Raw genomic sequence first — 10,564 nt, 5'->3', positions numbered from 1 at the left:
TAAATCAGCTGTTTCTTGGTTTCAATGCGCAATCAATAACATCACGCGTGCCAACTTTAAATTCAATTATTGAACTTATTAAACTTCCACAAAAAAAGATTGATAACATAATATAATGAGCTCTCATTTTAAATTATTATCTCACTCAATATATTCTTTGTGAAGCTTCATGAAGTTTGAGTTGAGATGCTTGTGAAATAATATTGTCAATTTTAAAAGCTGCATTAACCAATGTTGGAGACAGTTCTTCAGCGGGTGTTTTGAATATTAATAATGGATTTCAGGTTCAGCGCAAAATATATTAAGTTCATACAATAGATGCTTGAAAGAAGATAAAAAGTGAAGAGTTTAGAATACAATTTTCAAACCCACAGAACCACAACTCTTTTTTGGGGAGGTAGGGGGGAAAACTATCAAAAGTCCTCACCTATACACCCTGTGCCAAGTGGTAGATGTGGTTCAATGGTACCATTTTTTGTGTTTTCACATAGCCTATATCTCGGAAACTATGCGTCCCACAGACATTACTATTCTGTGCAAAATTAAAGCTTACACAATTTCCTACAACATCTATCCAACAACTTTTTTCATATCTCTTATATTTTACAAGATATATAAGCTTTTAAGTTGTAATTGTAACATTAAAAAAAAATCAAGTTTGCTTTCATCTTTTTTTGTCTCATAATTCTCCAACTATGGATGGAGAAAATCTATGCTGATTATGAGCTTATAGAGCATTGAATTCTCTCCATTTGATGTACTATTTTACGCATTTCCCTACGACCGTTGAATTAGCTCTATATTGCAGAAAAAGAAATACCGGTACCTATATTTACTTTTGCAGCAATACTTTAGATCAATTATTATTGACAAAGGCATTCAACCAACTAATCTACAAAATGAGGAATATTACTGACAGGATCTCAGACCTTCTGGCAAGCTCTTGAGGAATTTAGGTGTCAGGAACAAGAAGGAGGGACTAGTTAGGGCGGCGAAGTACCTAAACATATTTGAAGTCCTCATCACATCTACTTTACACATGTAGATACATTTTTAAAGGTTACCGTACGTATTATGTGGTAGATTGTGATGGTATAAACATTCTACCATTAATAAAAGCAATATAAAAATATTGTAGTACCCTTTATTATTAAAATTGTTCAACGACTAGTTTCGACCCTACCTTAGGTCATTTTCAACTAGTCGTTGAACTATTTTAAAGTTTTTAATAATAAAGGGTACTACAAGATTTTTATATTGCTTTTATTAATTTGTACAAAAGTAGCCCATTTAAGTGAAGTGTTTTTACATTATATCATGTATAGGTGGTCCTATACATGGTCGAAGGTATAAACTGAATAATTATTATAAAACATGAACACAATCATAATAACTGAATAATATTATTATAACACATGAGCACAATCCATATATATATAAACGCGAAATGGCACTCACTCACTGACTGACTCACTCACTCACTCACTCGCATAACTAAAAATCAACCCGACCAAAAACGTTCACATTTTGTAGGTATGTTCAGTTGGCCCTTTAGAGGCGCACTAAGAAATCTTTTGGCAATATTTCAACTCTAAGGGTTGTTTTTAAGGGTTTAAAGTTTGTCTTTTAGCATGTATATTCTTCTTCTCCCAATCTCTTAATTATAATTGAAATTTCCATATCATATGTTACTATAGAACTATAATCTAGATAGAGTACCTCTTCGAAACAGTTGTTAACTGGCAACTAAATTAATAATTTTGTCAGGTTGGCATTAAGTTGAGTTGACTTTGTTAGGTTGGCACCAAGTTGAAGATTGAAATGCATTTATCGCGGAAAAATTGATTGAGCACTGCTACTTCAATCCTGGGAATATTATATTACTAGCCGTCAGGCTCGCTTTGCTCGCCATATCCGTTTAGCCAGACGTTTAGTCTGGACCCCCGACTGGATTGTCCTAGCATATGATAAAAATGCACAAATGAAAAATGCAGGCGAGCGAAGCCTGCCTGCGAAGCAAGCCTGCTGATCTCATTTTTGGATGATCCAGTCGGGGGTCCAGGGGGCGGAGCCCCCTGGCTAGACGGATATGGCGAGCGAAGCGAGCCTGACGGCTAGTAAGAAAATATTGATGCACTCTACCATGGCTTACTTTAGATATGTACTATCTATACTATCTATCTACTCTATCTATAGTAGGCAGTGACTCTACCAAAATGAAGGAAGGCATATATTTTACAAAAATGTATTTATAAGCTTCATGATAATAAAACTCATAATTATGTCAACCCTATGACAAGAATCATGTCAGGTCCACTTGCAGACACTGTCAATAATTGAATTATTTAGATCTCTAGTCGTGCCTAGGGAGAGAAGTATGAAATACGTATAATCACGGAATCAATTTTTTGCTCTTGTCAAGAACAATTTTGCAATATCTCTACAGGCGACCGAAACTTATTTTGATATAAGGATAAACTTGTTCTTTACTCTGTTTTATAAGTAAGTATGGCTCCGAAATCTCACCCCAAGCTTTTGGGGGCAGGTAACAATATATTGGTTGTGGCTAGACTTATTATTTACCATTGAATATGTTACTACTCTATTGAAACTGTCATGAATATAAAGCTATCATATGCTATACAGGTTTATGAAGACATTATGATTTTAGTGATGTTTTTATAATTATTTCTCTGCAACAAAATATCTCCTATTTTTGAGGAGGACAGTCACCTATAGTGAGGTCCACGTTATAATGGCATTGGAGAAAGATAGGAGAACAACGTTGTCGATCCTCTATCTTGTCAATGCCTTCTATAGATGGTAGCTGATACAGGTTTATTGATGTAAATTACGGCAACAGTTCATTCTCGCTTAAAATAATCAATTATTATATTTTATTAAGCAAGGAATTATATTTTTCAAAAATTTCATAATCAATTTTCATAGTTAAGATGAAATATTTTGTTAATTATTTTCTACATTATTCAAAGCTGATCTGGCAACAGAGCAAAGCAAGAAAGAGATAGTGCTATCCGCTTTGTTGAATGATAGAGAAGGATAGCAATACCATTGCTAATCAAACACGGCCATTATAACGTGGACCTCACTATAGATGATCAATCATCTCAGAAAATTTAGACAAAACTTTATAAAGTGAAGAAAACATAACCTATTTTCTTGACTATTTTAATGAATAAAAATTCGGTGGGGGGGAATAGTTTTGGGCTGTGCCTGTTGATACTCCCCAAATTATTTTACACAATCATTTTGTATCATTGAATCAATCAATCAACCTCTTCAAATAGTACGGTTATATTAAGTTCAACTTCAAACATTTCTAGAATATTAAAGAAGTGACTAGGAATCAAATCTTTTATAGTATATATATTATTAAATATTGCGACAATATTGTATAGATATTATTAAGTATTGCTGAACAATATTTATGTAAAATATAATTTGATATTGCAACAATATTATGACTGAAAGAATAAGACTTTGATATTGTCAATACCACTTTTATTTATTTGAAAATTAATTTATAATTCAGAACCAGGTTTCATGGTAAAACCTACCACATCTTCAGCTGAACTGTGGTTCAAATAAATAAAAGTGGTACCGTATTGACAATATCAAAGTCTTATTCTTTCAATTATGGAAAAATACCACAACATCTCATACCATACAATCAAATCAATATTATGACTATACTGCTACAATATCATAATGAAAATATCTTCAACAATGTTGCTGAATGTTGTGGCAATAATGAAACAATATTGTTTTGCTACTTGGGATTATAAACCGTTCTTAGGCTCTACCTTCTTTTTCACTGAAATCAAAACTATTGAATAATAGAAAATTGATTGAATACAATATTCTCAACCAGCTCTCATAAAATTCCTTGTTGTACTATAATAGTTCAATCTCAATTGATGATTAGTAGAAACCCTATTGCATCTCATTTTGAATTCTTGAACATTCACTGTTGAAAGAATTAAAAGAATGTTATCCAATGTACAAGCTAGAAGAGAACCAACTTGGCAACTAAGTTGACTGTAGATAGAAAAAAAGATAATCCTTAATTAAACGATTCAATAGGATAGAAAGTTGCCAAGTCATGCTCTTTTATTATAGCTTTATCATTCCATCTCAATGCAACATTTCAAATACCTACTAGGTACCTAATGATATTAGAGGAGTTATAGTAGGTACCCTGCACTTGATAAACATACCATGACACAAACTCAATGTGAAGATTCCAATTTATTTATAAAATACTAGTAAAATATTTTCCAGTTTTATCTGATTCTATTCTTAGAATAAATTATTCACAGTTTATATCAAATTAAGAATATTGAATACAATTTTGACTGCATTACAGGATAAATTATCCACTGTTTATATCACATTAAGTATAATTCATACATTTTGGCTGAATTACATTAGTTTATTTTTGTCAGGACCTCCTATCAGGTATATAGGAGGTCCTGATTATGACAAAAGTAATTCAAACAACTTAGGTCAAAACAGACAAATAATATGGATGGAAAATGTTCATGTATCCTTTATTCTTTATTGATTGATACATTAAGTAGATCATCAAAATGATAGAGAGAGAAAAAAGAAGGTAACCTTGTGCTACTCCTCTCCCAAATTTAGATAAGGTTACACATAGTCCAAAATAGGTCAAGTCTTGTAGTTGTTCACTTCACAAAATTTTCAGTCCTTAATTATTTTCACAACGTATCTGTTGAAGACACCGTATCCCAAAGAAATAGGCTTACATTTCATACAAGAACAGATGAAATTGTTTCTTAAAAAATAATCTAGTTCTGTTCATTATCTATGTAAGAAATGATATATTATTCTAATTATACTTGGCCAAATTCTTACAAATAAGCCTTCTTCTGCAAACCCTCTCTATTCTCTTGAATACTTCTTTTAAATACAAATGGAAAATTTATCCAATCTTTGAAGGTTTTATCATTTTTCAACATTCTATAATTGACTGGTGTTGTTCATGTGTAATTCTATGTTATTTCATTCGAATTTATTAATTTGTTTTTACATTGATACATACAATATCATTCAATGATTGAATATCAATGTAAAATGATAAAATTACGTACCATTTGTTATTACAGTTGCCATGTTAAATATTCTTTATCATAAAACTTTGCTATTTATATTCCAATTCTTACAAATTCTTACCAATATAACGATCATGTCAGAATAAGTTTTGGATTACATTTGTTATGATAAATCCAGTTTGATAGGATATTTGAAGAAGAAAACCGGCTGCCGATAAAAAAGATAGAGAACAGTTATGGCGTGATCCACGTTTTAGAGTCAGCATCTGAATAACATGGGTTTGATATCTTTGTCTCTCAATAGATAAAGCAGATAAATCCTTCCTTTTCTAACTCCGCACCTTTGCCAAATTGTTTATATAAATATAAATAAATTTCTTATCAACCAACAAACACATTTGAAAATGAGTTTATTTTTCGGTAATTCTTCAAAATTATATTTTTAATATGTGATATTTTCTATTTTAGTTATAATAATGTGTAATATTTCTTCTATGTTAGTTTTGAAGCATCCAAATTTGAAAATCTACTTTGTGAAAATACTTGAGGACTGAACATTTTGTGAATTGAAGAACTACAAGACTCAACCTATTTCGGACTATGTGTTATCTAAATTTGGGAGAGGAATAGCACAAGGTTACCTTATTTTTCCTCTCCCTATCATTTTGATAATATACTTATTGTATAAATGAATAAAGGTCCACGTAATGGAATAAATAACTAAATAATAATGAGATTTGAAGCAAATTTTAGGTCTCACCAAAATCAATACTTTATTGAATTTTTATCAAAATAAATTCGTGATATTAAACAATATTTTTGTGTTTTCATGATAATATATATTATTTGATCAGATATACCGGGTTAACTTGATTCACAGCTATCTACTACATAGAAGGTGGTACGAAAAGAAACATGACAACAATGCTCTCCTGAAGAATGACATCAAATCATCAATATCTTTAATATTCTAGAAATGTTTGAAGTTGAACTTAATATAACCGTACTATTTGAAGAGGTGATATGATCATCTAGTGGGTTCCACTTTAAAATGACAGTATTTGATTAACATTGCTGTTGCCATCCTTGTCTATCATTCGACAAAGCAGATAGCGCTATCCCTTTCTACCTCCGCAAGGTTGCCAGATCGTTTTTAAACAATATAGAAGTACAATTTATCAACAGAATATTCAAACTCGATTATGAAAATTCATTATTCGATCATTAAAAAATATATTCTCTTGACAAATATTATATAATTGACTATTTTAAACAAGAATGAACAGTTAGTAGGTATTGCATCAGATAGACCGGTATCAGAGTTATCTTCTAAAGAAGGCAATGGCAGGGCAGAGATTCGGCAACGCTGTTCTTCTACCTTTCTTAACGTGGGCCTCACTCTAGGTGTGGGACATATCTCGCGGAGGGTATTGACTTGAATTGACCCATCCACTACAGCAGACTATACACCAATACTATTGCACTCTGTCACAAATATATAAGCTGGTTGCTCTGGTGCCTGGGGGCCGGACTATCTTCTTCTCCTTTTTCTTCTTCTTCTTCTTCTCCTTCTTCTTCTTCTTCTTCTTCTTCTTCTTCTTCTTCTTCTTCTTCTTCTTCTTCTTCTTCTTCTTCTCACTATCTCTCTTACAGTATCATCTCTTTTCCTTCTCTTCCTCATAACCTCATTCATCCTTCTCTTTCCTTCTTCGCTATCCTTTTCTTTCACATCTTCCTGTAAACAGCTAATCGTTCCGAGAGGGCCGTCAACCCACCGTTTCTTTCTCATTATATTTTTATATTCAATCCTTTTCAGCTTCTATAATATATTTTGTTACAACTGGCTTCTCCAGTTGATTTTTGTCCCGTTCATCTCTAAAATGCACGAGTTCATGATTTTTTTCTCGTTGCATATATTGTCGTCCTAAAACATCTGATAAGAGTTTCTCGAAACGTTTTTATTATCATTGTCATCTTCATTCTTCTCATATCATCATCTTCTCCTCCTTTTCCTCTTCCACTTCCACTTCCTCTTACTCATCCTCCTTCTCCTTCTTCTTCCTCCACTTCTCCTCTACATTGAGTTTGTTTTCTTCCTTGTTCCTTCTTCTGTATCTATGTTCTTAGCATCTCTACACGACCTCATCTTTCCCTCTTTCTCCGACATGTGATACTTCTCCTACTCCTCTTCTTCCTTTTCCTCTTTCTCCTCCCCCTTTTCCTCTTTCTCCTCCTCCTTTTCCTCTTTCTCCTCCTCCTTTTCCTCTTTCTCCTCCTCCTTTTCCTCTTTCTCCTCCTCCTCCTTCTCTAACCCCTCTCACTACCACTAATACTTTTCCTTATCCTGCTATTCTTAGGATCTCTACACTCACTCATTTTTCTTTCTCCTTTTCTACTCCTCATCATCCTCCTCCCTCCCCGCTACCTCTACTTAATCCTTCTTCTTCTTCTTCTTCTTCTTCTTCTTCTTCTTCTTCTTCTTCTTCTTCTTCTTCACACTATCTCTCTTACAGTATCATCTCTTTTCCTTCTCTTCCTCATATCCTCATTCATCCTTCTCTTTCCTTCTTCGCTATCCTTTTCTTTCACATCTTCCTGTAAACAGCTAATCGTTCCGAGAGGGCCGTCAACCCACCGTTTCTATTTCATTATATTTTTATATTCAATCCTTTTCAGCTTCTATAATATATTTTGTTACAACTGGCTTCTCCAGTTGATTTTTGTCCCGTTCATCTCTAAAATGCACGAGTTCATGATTTTTTTCTCGTTGCATATATTGTCGTCCTAAAACATCTGATAAGAGTTTCTCGAAACGTTTTTATTATCATTGTCATCTTCATTCTTCTCATATCATCTCTTCCTCCTCATCTTCCTTTTCCTCTTTCACTTCCTCTTACTCATCCTCCTTCTCCTTCTTCTTCCTCCACTTCTCCTCTACATTGTGTTTGTTTTCTTCCTTGTTTCTTCTTCTGTATCTATGTTCTTAGCATCTCTACACAACCTCATCTTTCCTTCTTTCTCTGACATGTGATACTTCTCCTACTCCTCTTCTTCCTTTTCCTCTTTCTCCTCCCCCTTTTCCTCTTTCTCCTCCTCCTTTTCCTCTTTCTCCTCCTCCTTTTCCTCTTTCTCCTCCTCCTTTTCCTCTTTCTCCTCCTCCTCCTCTAACCCCTCTCACTACCACTAATACTTTTCCTTATCCTGCTATTCTTAGGATCTCTACACTCACTCATTTTTCTTTCTCCTTTTCTACTCCTCATCATCCTCCTCCCTCCCCGCTACCTCTACTTAATCCTTCTTCTTCTTCATCACATTATCATCCTCCTCTTCCTGTTTCTTCAATCTCCTTTCATATCCTTATCCTCTTAGCATCTCCACACTCACTGATCTTTCTTCCTTAGTCATCTACTTCTACTTCCTCCTCCTCCTTCTCCTTCTTCTCCTTCCTCCTCCTCTTCCTTCTCCTTCCTCTTTCTTCTTCTTCTCAACCGCAGCATCTATGTCCTCCTGCCAATCATCATCATCATCACTATCATCAACCTCCTCCCCGGACTTCTCCACCACCATGTCCTTGTTCTCTTCTTCGACTTTTCTTCCTTGTCGATTTTATTAGTAGATTTCATTTCCACACTCGTTCATCTTCTTTCTTTCTTCGTCATCTACTCCTCTTCTTCCTCCTCCTTCTAATCCTCCTCCTCTTACCCCTCCCTTTACCACTAATCCTCCTCCTTATCGTGTTCTTTTTAGCCACTCACCAGACTCACTCATCTTTCTTTCTTCGTCTTCTACTTCTTCTTCATCCTTCACCTCATCCTCCTCCTCTTCATCCACCTCCTCCTCCTCCTCAATCGCAGCATCTTCATCCTCTTCCCCCTGTCTCTAAGGTACCCCCCAAGGAGCCGGCTGACCCCCTAGCTATCGAGCATCTTCGCATCATCTCCAGACTTCATCTTTCTTCCTCCTTCATCTACTCCTCCTCCTCCTCCTCCTCCTCCTCCTCCACCTCCATCTCCTCGACCCTCTTTTCTTCCTCTTCTTCTTCTTCACTATACCACCCTCCTCCTTTTCCTCTTCTCCTCCTCCTTTTCCTCTTTCTCCTCCTCCTCCTTCTCTAACCCCTCTCACTACCACTAATACTTTTCCTTATCCTGCTATTCTTAGGATCTCTACACTCACTCATTTTTCTTTCTCCTTTTCTACTCCTCATCATCCTCCTCCCTCCCCGCTACCTCTACTTAATCCTTCTTCTTCTTCTTCTTCATCACATTATCATCCTCCTCTTCCTGTTTCTTCAATCTCCTTCATATCCTTATCCTCTTAGCATCTCCACAATCACTGATCTTTCTTCCTTAGTCATCTACTTCTACTTCCTCCTCCTCCTTCTCCTTCTTCTCCTCCTCCTCCTCCTCTTCCTTCTCCTTCCTCTTCTTCTTCTTCTCAACCGCAGCATCTATGTCCTCCTGCCAATCATCATCATTATCACTATCATCAACCTCCTCCTCGGACTTCTCCACCACTATGACCTTGTTCTCTTATTCGACTTTTCTTCATTGTCGATTTTATTAGTAGATTTCATTTCCACACTCGTTCATCTTCTTTCTTTCTTCGTCATCTACTCCTCTTCTTCCTCCTCCTTCTCATCCTCCTCCTCTCCCCCCCAATACCACTAATCCTCCTCCTTATCGTGTTCTTTTTAGTCACTCACCAGACTCACCCATCTTTCCTTCTTCGTCATCTACTCCTCTTCTTCCTCTTCCTCCTCCTCATCCTCCTCCTCTTCATCCACCTCCTCCTCCTCCTCAATCGCAGCATCTTCATCCTCTTCCCCCTGTCTCTAAGGTACCCACCAAGGAGCCGGCTGACCCCCTAGCTATCGAGCATCTTCGCATCATCTCCAGACTTGCTCATCTTTCTTCCTCCTTCATCTACTCCTCCTCCTCCTCCTCCTCCTCCTCCTCCACCTCCATCTTCTCGTCCCTCTTTTCTTCCTCTTCTTCTTCTTCACTATCACCACCCTCCTCCTCCCCTTCCTCCTCCCCCGCCTTATCCTTGTCCTGTTCTACGTCTCTCCTTCTAATCATGTTTTTCTTAGCACCTCAACACTCGCTCATCTTTCTTTACTCGTCGTCATCTTCCTCCTCCTCCTCCTCCTCCTCCTCCTCCTCCTCCTCATCCTCCTCCTCCTCCTCCTCCTCCTCCTCTTCCTCCACCTACTCCTCTCCATCATCATCCTCCTCCTCCTCCACTAACCCCATCCACTAACACTAATCCTCCTCCTTACCCTGTACTCCTTAGCATCTCTACAGTTGCTCATCTTTTGTCCTCTGTCTTCTTCCTCCTCACTTCTTTGTCCTCCTTCTTCCTCCTCACTTCTTCGTCTACCTTCTCCTCCTTCTCCTTCTTCTCCTCCTCACCTCCCTCCTGTCACTAATCCTCTTTCTTGTCCTGTTCTTAGCATCTTCACACTC

This window comes from Nilaparvata lugens, chromosome 10 (assembly GCF_014356525.2).
Source record: "Nilaparvata lugens isolate BPH chromosome 10, ASM1435652v1, whole genome shotgun sequence".
NCBI classification, from domain to species: Eukaryota; Metazoa; Arthropoda; class Insecta; order Hemiptera; family Delphacidae; genus Nilaparvata; species Nilaparvata lugens.
Note: the sequence above shows the minus strand (reverse complement) of the source record.